At 33.6% G+C, this 10074-nt stretch overlaps 1 long non-coding RNA gene across 2 annotated transcripts; it reads left to right on the forward strand.

Moving 5' to 3' along the window:
* The first annotated feature begins 1218 nt into the window (after positions 1-1218).
* On the forward strand, positions 1219-5189 carry LOC112503081. 2 transcript variants are annotated; one of them, XR_003067844.1, is made up of 3 exons: positions 1219-1362; positions 1433-1597; positions 3078-3396. It is a non-coding gene; the product is annotated as an uncharacterized LOC112503081 (long non-coding RNA). The 2 variants fall into 2 exon arrangements; XR_003067843.1 differs by lacking the exon at positions 3078-3396 and adding an exon at positions 4835-5189 and having other exon boundaries at positions 1250-1362.
* The last annotated feature ends 4885 nt before the right edge of the window (positions 5190-10074 follow it).

Genomic DNA, 10074 nt, shown 5'->3' on the forward strand with positions numbered 1-10074 from the left:
TATGCTGTCTTGCATTTCCTATTGCTATAGGTGGTTTGGATTTTAGAAGACTTGTTATCACCCCAAGCTGTAGCACCATAAAGCATGCAGTTTGTAGTATTTMATTTTTGTATTACTCGCATACAATARGGAAAGAAGTACCTTAACAAATTGGAGGTTTGGATATGTTCGATTTGCCATGCGTTTTCTATATACATGAAAGAACACTTTGAAATAAAAACTTTTTAAATTTATATAGACAGATTAATTAATGCAGACAACTTTATTTATATGATACTTGATAAAGAAAACCAATCAAACAGCTCCATAATATGCAACCATTTTTTTGGATGAAATTGTTATATGAAAAATTATAAAATAGAACTTTAAGATCCTTTTATTTTGTGATACAAATACTATGAAACCAAATATCCTTAATAATCCAATTGCTTTTCAGTATTCGTGTATGTATTATCTGTACTATATTAATAAGCATTTAGACCAAAAGTCTTAATTATAAGTCTTAAAGCATCAAGTACTATCAATTTATGCAAGAGATTTGAAAATCTCTTAAGTACACACTATTATGCATAATGTACAAATGCTTAAAACATATCATTTGTTTGGTYAAAGTTTTAGATTTAAATAAACCATATTTACATGAAMAATCTATGTTTGGTCTTYCAAGAGTTGTTTGACGYTTTGTTTGTTTCYTATTTTGAACYCAAATTCAAATTCAAAGTTCATCTTTCTCTTGAAGTAAACTGAAATTTGAAGCAACAATATCAGAAAGGGTTTCAGATCCTGCATGTACCCCACCCCAACCCTTCAATTTTATATGGGCTTAGAAACTCAACATGTGTTCAATTATTTTTCTAATCGATCTTGCTAATACATCATATTAACCTTTAACTTTATGTTTTAGTTGACTTGTTAAATAGCCACACAAACTCATGATTCAAGACTAAACTAATGTTTCAGAATTGTGATTCACCCGCGCTGCATCGTGCGGGTACACCACTAGTATATATATATATATATAAAAAGAGAGAGATGAGCGATCAAATGCTAACCACCCTCTTTTGTGCAAACCCTACGAACCAATCTTATTCCTCCATTTTCTTGATCGATGGTGATGATTAAATGGTGTTATATTAAGAAGGTAAAAACAAGTGTAATACTTAATGAAAAAAAAGGGTAAAATTGACAATCATCCATATGGTTCTAGGCTTATTGTTCGATGATTTCCGTGTTTCAAAACCCTTTCATTGCGCTCATCCCGTTCAATCAGGAGGAGATCGCTACCTTGATTAAGAGTTATATGCTTACCAAAAACAGACCTGTGTGAAGAGATTTGAAGAAAAATCGCGGGACACAATGGAGGTAACAATCCTATGTTTTCATAACAATGAAATCGACGATAATTTATAAGTTATGTTTGTTTGGTTGACAGGTAGGAGGCGATTAAGTGACCAACTAAGGGAGATGCATAGTTTCTCCACGTTCACTAACACTGCAGAGAAAATAGTTGAACATGATGAGGAGGGGGTGGACATTGACTCCATTAATCAACAAATGAATAAAAGGGGGAAGAAGAATGTAAATCCCGACTCGAGAGGTAAAATTGCATACTATATCTTTTTACTTGGAAATTGGCATAATATATGATTTGGGACTAGTTAATTGAGAATGAGATAAAACGCTATGTATATGGTATTCAATCTTTTATTATGAGGCTGAATGTTAAAAATCCTGATTCATACCAAGTTGAAACTGTGTCATTCATCTTGATATTTCTTAGTTCAATTCAACATAATATAGTTAACATAGATGTTGAACAAATTAGAGGTATATATGTTGACTTGTGTGTACACTAAAGAATATTGATTCATGAATTAGAGATGTAAAGTTCATATGATTCTTAAGTTCAGTGTGAGATTGTAAGATTGTTTTGTGAACGTAACATATAGTACTTATTCAGACTTTACAGTAGCTTATACATGAATTGATATACAAGTTGAATTTTTTTACATATATAGTTATGTAATTTTATAAATCATATGCACATATATGATCATCTATTTCATAAATCTGTATGAAACAGGTTCATATGATATGAAACATGTTCATAATTGAGCACCTATTGGTTCCATTCGTACCAAGTTGAAATTGTGTCATTCGTTTTGTTCTTATGTATCTTTAACCAATATGAGGCTAGAACTGTGCCTATACTGTTAAGAAGGGAAACAAACATACATGTAACTGATTCACAGTATGAAAATTACACCTGAAATTGATTCACAATATGAAAATCACATGGCCTTAGATTATTTTGTGAACTTAACCTACAATACTTATTCAGACTTTACAGTAGTTTATACAAGAATTGATATACAAGTTGATTTATTTACATATAGTTATGTCTTTTTATAAATCATATGCACATATATGTTCATCTGTTTCATAAATCTGTATGAAACAGGTTCATAATTGAGCACCTATTGGTTCCAAACTCTCATGATCAATTTGAATTGTATAATCTTGTGACTGTACTTGGTCCTTTGTTACATGAAATACATTCAAAGCCACCACAATAATCACATTAAGAAATGCACTCGTAATTTGTTACCTAAAATTATTGTTGATAAACCTGGTTTTAACTCTAATAAGTGAACCAAATAGAGCCATGAACCAATGTTGACAGGAAGTTGTGTCTACTTATATAACGATGCTTTGTATGCTCTCTATATACTCGAGCTGCCAACTTAATTTTCTATGATTTCTCAAGATCAGGGTTTTTAGTCACCCTGTTTGTGTAATAGAGAGAGAGAGAGAATTACATGCCTTAATTAAGGAAATTTTTACTCCAGAAGGAATTAGATGCCTTAATAACGACATGTGGCAGAAGTATATCTATGGACCATTTATGTAACATGACACATATGTTGAAAGTCATACGTCTGTTGTAATTTAAGTGCCCTAGGTGTGCAAGCATAGTTAGAAGAACTGCATTATTTTGAATTAGTTACTGTCATGCATCTTAAAAACTTAGACATTAGGCATGAAACATGACAAGTTTCTTATGTACTTTAACAAAGGGTGCAAAATGGAAGTGGTCGATATAAATGGAAAGAAGGAGACAAATATACAGATGGAAGGAGTATAACATATGTTTGAAATTTCTACAAGACAATGGCTAGACGAGGGTTAATTTTCTATAAAAAGACCTCTTGAGGCACTTTGGTCTAAACTGCAGGTATGTAATATGTTGAGTCCTTCGTTTTTGGTTTTGTCCAATGATCCTTCTCTTTATTTTGACTACCCTCCTCTTTTGGTGGACTATGCTTTTCGGTTCTGTAGTTATTATCTATTAACAGATACATAGTCTTCACTTAGTCACTTCTATTGTTCTATATTTATCTCATGAATAGTATGAGGTAGTTTATTCCTGGGAAATAGATTATTGCTTCTATCTATAGCAAATAAAGGGACCCAATCTGCTGCAAAGAGGATACTATTTTACAAATTCATGTTATTTTATTCTTGGGAAATAGCTTATTGCATTTATCTGTTTCAAATAAAGGTACTATATGTATTTTGCAAAGAGGATACTATTTTACATGTCCATGATCAATATAAAAACATGAACTAATGATCAAAGGGCCTTATATAGTCACAGTAACATGTGACCCTCTGCCTCAAGGCCACTACAATGTACCACCTCTGCCCAAAATACCTTTTTATTTAATCATCATATTGTTATTTTTTTTTGGAAACAAGATGAAAAGTTTGTAGAAAAAATGTAGTCTAGAAAAATCTTGATTCATACCAAGTTGGAACTGTGTCATTCATTTTGTTCTTATGTATCTTTAATCAATATGAGGCTGGAACTTTGCCTATACTGTTAAGAAGGGAAACAAACATGCATATAACTGATTCACATTATGAAAATCACATATGAAACTGGTTCACAGTTTGAAAATCACATGGCCTTAGATTGTTTTGTGAACTCAACATATAGTACTTATTCAAACTATACAGTAGTTTATACATGAATTGATATGCAAGTTGATTTATTTACATATACATTTATGTCTTTTTATAGATCATATGCACATATATGATCATCTGTTTCATAAATCTGTATGAAACAGGTTCATAATTGAGCACCTATTGGTTCCAAACTCTCATGATGAATTTGAATTCTATAATCTTGTTACTGTACTTGGTTCTTTGTTACCTGAAATACATTCAAAGCCACCACAATAATCACATTAAGAAATGCCTTCTTAATTTGTAACCTAAAATTATCGTGAATAAACCTGGTCTTAACTCTAATAAGTGCACCAAACAGAGCCATGAACCAATGTTGACAGCAAGTTGTGTCTACTTATATAACGATGGTTTGTGTGCTCTTTATATACTCGAACTGCCAACTTAATTTTCTATGATTTCTCAAGATCAGGGTTTTAAGTCACCCTGTTTATGTAATAGAGAGAGAGAGAGAGAAAGAGATAGAATTCCATGCCTTAATTAAGGAAACCTTTACTCCAACAGAAATTAGATGCCTTAATCACGGACATGTGGTAGAAGTATATCTATGAACCATTTATGTAACATGTATATATGTATATTCAACCAAAATGAGGCTGGAACTATGCCTATACTATTGTAAAGAAGGGAAAAAAACATGCGTGTAACTGATTCACAGTATGAAAATCAGACATGAAACAAATTCACAGTATGAAAATCACTTTTAATTATTGTGCATCAACATCATGAACCTGTTTCATACATGAAACATATATGTGTTGTAAATTCACATACACTACTAATCGAACGTATATTCAAATAGTGTTGTTGTTCAGAACCCAAACCTTGGTAAGCTAAAGAAAGTGAAGGTTATAACAAACAAAACTGCCTCATCGAGCCATGGTAAGACAGAACCTGTTTCCCCACATAAACCCCCGGTGAAAGTAGCAGAAACCAATACTACCGAGAAATCAGTTGAACTTGCTGAAGAGGGGGTGGATATTGACTTCATTAATCAACAGATAAAGAAAAGGGGGAAGAAGAATGTTAATTCTGATGCCAGAGGTAAAATTGCATTATATTTCCTTTTTCTTGGATCTTTGGCAAAATATATATGATTTTGTAGTAGTTAATGGATAATTAGATGTAAATTGGTTCCTCAACAAACAACAACAATAAAGATTATTTGAAACCTGTTTCATACCAATCTGAAATATTGTCCTTCATTATTTCATTGACTTTCCTTCCATTGATATATTTGTCATATCCTGTTCCTAAAAAACCACAAGGGTGGTGCCTGATTGGTTTGAGCTTGGATCCAAAGGTCAAAAGTACCACGAGGTCCCAGGTTCAAATCCAAGTAGGAATAAAAATTCTCTTGTGGCTATGGAGGTTCAAATGCAGTGACTCCGAGCTATCTGCATAGCAGGTGGTAGCCCTAGGATTAGTCGGCTCACATAATGGGTTGGATATCCAGGTTGATAAAAAAACATATTTTTATAAACAACTTGGCAAAATCTATTATTTGGGATTGAACTGGTTAATGAAACAGATTGACGTTATCTGAAACTTGTTTCATACCAATCCAAATTTTTTTTTCATACCAATCTGATTCATGATGAGAATACATCAACAACCTCATATCAAGTACCAACAGCTAAAGTTAAAAGAAAACCAATATAACGTCGAATTAAATTGTGGTTAGTGTAGGTAAAACGTCGATAGAAAGGGTGAAGGATGGGTCAGAAGAATTAACCAAAGAATTAGATGGTATGCATCTAGTATAACATATTCAAACAGTTTTTGTTGAACCATTCTGTTGAAATTGTTTCACTTGTTCAAAATTCCGGAATGAATTTATTAGTTTTGGTTTGTTTTTTTCTTTTACCATAATGTTAGTGGAAGATATAACATTTATATGATTAATATATGAAACTTAAAATGTTGTAACTTCACATACACTAATTGAACGTATACCTTCAGATAGTGATCTTGTTCAAAACCCAAACCTTGGTAAGCTAAAGAAAGTATAGTGATTTTGTTCAAAACCCAAACCTTGGTAAGCTAAAGAAAGTGAAGGGTACGACAAACAAAAATGCCTCATCAAGCCATGGTCAGTCAGAACCCGTTTCCCCATATAAACATCTGGTGAAAGTAGTAAAAACCAACAGAGAAACTCAGCAGATGTAACATCCCATTCCACACACTGCATGTAATATATACTTCATATACAAGAAATAAATGTTTGTACACCACATTGGTCCCATAGTACAAGAATCTACCAGTACAAAATACATGGTTCAAAAATTAAAAATACAATTCTCGTACTAATCAACTTTCATCTATCAAAAATTATACATATCATCAACAATTCTTCATGCAGATAAACATATAAGAAAATATTGCATTTTCCCCTTCCTCTTACCGTCTGCACTTCCTGCAATACATATTTAAAAATCACAAAACGAGGGTTAGACCGGAAGGTCTAGTGAGTTCTCTTTTATGTTATTGCAGGGTGAAAATCACCAAAAACTTTTATGTAAAACAACTTTTCATATATATAACAAAAATATGACCAAGTATAAACATATTATCAGCACCTTCCACTTTTCAAGCCAAACTCTCTGTTTACAAATAATACATTAAAACCACAAATAGATTTGTACTAACCAAGTATATCATAGTGCCACTATTAAACCTTTTTAAATAAACAAGGTTTATTCAAAGTTTCAGGCCAAACCTGTTATTTCCTCCTCAATAACATCCTGACTATGATTTTCAATAAGAGCTCTGATTCTAAATCCTTAAATCACAAGGAAATAAAGATTCCAAATCATAGTAATCTGAAAGGATATAATAGTAAGAGTTATATTACATAACACATATACAAATGGCACCCTTATATCCAAATGTACACATCTCCTTGATATGTCACCCTTATCCCATGGTACACCTTTCCTTGATATGCCACCCTTATCCCATAGTACACCTCTCCTTGATATGCCACTCTTATTTCCTCATCAAAATATTTCACAAAACAATTCCATATAGATCAGACCGCAGTCTATGGAATATTATCAGTTCAAAATCATTTTTATTAAAATTCCCAATTTTTGTTAAAAGAATCAACAAAATGATAAGTCAACACATAATCCGGTTAAACCTTGGCCGGATTACCAATCCGGACAACACTTCCCATTGTGTCCGATTTAACACTTCGATTATTTCTCAATACTTTGTCCGGATTACTAGTCCGGACAACACTATTCAAGACCTGTCTGATTAATAAGTAAACCGATCACCTTTAGTCGTATTCATACTTTTCCGTTCAAAACACTTGACATAATTTCAAAGTCATAAATCGCTCAATACCTAAACCGGTTAATACATTGGTCGAATACCCTTAAACCGGGTGAGACTATGTCCGGTTTATTCTAATCCGGTCAACACATCAGGCGGTTTATATTTAAATCGCTCATGTCTTGTCCGATTTAAGCTTAAACCGGCCAACACTTTGTCCGGTTTAACTTTAATCCATTCAACACTCATCCGATTAAAACTTAAACTTAAATCGGGTGAAAAGCTTTTTAAAACACAATCAAAATACAATTTAAAGAGATTCAAAGCATTTTAACCACTCACCTTGAATTTCCTTTTGAAAATCAGACACTTGAAATTCACTTGTAATCCGGTCAAGATTCCTCTTCTAAATCGCACAATCTTACTAAGAATGGCCAGAAAAGAAAAATAGAGGTTTCAACCTCTTTTTATACCCTTCCCAAACAGGGAAGGCGGTTACACTACTCCCACATGCATTCATACATACATCATGCATGTATGTTCATATATATATATATATGTATATATATATATATATATATATAGATATATGTATGTATACATACCCAATTCCATGCATATATATCATGCATACATATATATATATATATATATATATATTTCATATTATGCATATCAATATCATACCTATGCATAAAATACACATACTCACGTTTTTAACGTATGTAAGCATGTATCCACATAAACAATTAATTCACATAATAAATACCTTGGGTAATAACCAGGACCCGGTTATCACATTATCCACCCCTTCAAAAGAATTCCGTCTCGAAATTCCTTTAATCAAAGAGCCACAGGTACTCTGATTTCATTTTTGATTCCAATTCCCAGGTTGCCTCTGGTCCTTTGTGAAACTTCCACTGTACTTTAACTATACTGATTTCTTTCTTTCTTAACACCCTGATTTTTCGGTCAATCACGGCTTCTGGTGTTTCCACAAAGTTCAATTTACCAACCTCTGGCAATGGTACAGCTAGACTCGGATCAGCTAAACATTTTCGCAAGTTCGATACGTGAAAAGTGTTGTGGATCAGACTTAGTTCTTCTGGTAGTTCTAACTGATATGCTACTGGCCCAATTCGCTTACATATTCTGAATGGTCCAACATACCTCGGACTGAGCTTAACTTTCTTTCCAAATCTGATAACACCCTTCCACGATGAAATTTTCAACATCACAAAATCACCTATACAAACTCAATCGGCTTTCGGCGATTATTAGCATAGCTTTTCTGGCGGTCTTGTGCTGTTCTAATTGTTTCACGGATCTGTTCAATCTTCTCAGAAGCCTCTTGAACAATCTCAGGACCCGTCAATTGCCTTTCACCTACCTCGTTCCAACATAACGGCGTTCGATATTTACGTCCATACAGTAGTTCATACGGTGCAGCTTGGATGCTGGAATGGTAACTGTTATTGTATGCAAATTCTATTAGTGGCAAATGATCTTCCCATGATCCCCAAAGTCTATGACACAACTTCTCAACATATTCTCAAGAGTCTGGATAGTCCTTTCAATTTGCCCGTCAGTTTGCGGATGATAGGCTGTGCTTAGTCGGATTTCAGATCCCAAAGCTTTTTGTAAACTTTCCCAAAACATTGAAGTGAAACGATTATCTCTATCAGAGATAATAGATAATGGAACTCCGTGTGGTTACAATCTCTTTGATATAAATCTGTGCCAGTTTTTCTAAAGAGTAATTCTCTCTTATATGTAGAAAATGCGCAGATTTAGATAGGCGATCAACAATTACCCAGATTGCATCATACCCCTTTGAAGTTCGAGGTAACTTCATGACGAAATCCATAGTAATATGATCTCATTTCCACACAGGGATTTCCAAAGATTGAAGACTTCCATATGGCTTTTGATGCTCAATCTTCACCTATAGACATGTTATACATTGTTCCACATATCTAGCTATATCTCTCTTTAATCCAGGCTACCAATATAAAGGTTTCAAGTCTCTATACATTTTTATTGGTACCTGGGTGAATAGAGTATTGGGACTTGTGGATTTCATTTAGTATAGTACTCTTGATATCTCCAAAATACGGTACCCAAATTCGCCCTTGAAAGCACATAAGTCCTTTGTTCGGTTCCAGAGTTGAAATCATCTTACCCAACCTTTCTGTTTTTGACAAAATCTTCTTTCATGGCTTCTTTCTGACATCTCATAATCTCTTTACGAATAGCAGGAACTAAACTTATTCTCATTGTGTTGATCATCTCTCTCAGTGATTTGATGGTAATCCCTTTTCACTTATACATTGTATTTACGTTTCTGTCTTTTCAGTTTCAGCGATCTTTACTGAGTATGTTTAGTGATTGCTGAAGAACTTGCATTGTAAATCTATCAGAGACAACAATACTTCAATAAGACAACACTCACACCAAAGATCCTTCAGCAAATGTTGAAGACTGAAACTGAAGATTAGAGACTGACGAGTACGTCTTCTGAAGTGGTATTCAGTGATTACAAGTCTGTCTACATATGTGTGAAGATTGCTCAAGCAACAACGAATGATGATGAGACCTTCAGGTCATTCCAGCATTCAACGATCAAAGGAAGCTTGCTTAGCACAAAGGACAAAACCCATACCCTTATGAAAGTTGGTACGGTACGGAGCCGACTAGTCGACTCTATTGTCCACCAACTTTAGGTAAGGATGTTTGCTCATGAATAGTGCTTTTTTTACTATT

This window comes from Cynara cardunculus, unplaced genomic scaffold (genome assembly GCF_001531365.2).
Source record: "Cynara cardunculus var. scolymus isolate 2C unplaced genomic scaffold, CcrdV1 Un_Scaffold_2501, whole genome shotgun sequence".
Taxonomy (NCBI): Eukaryota; Viridiplantae; Streptophyta; class Magnoliopsida; order Asterales; family Asteraceae; genus Cynara; species Cynara cardunculus.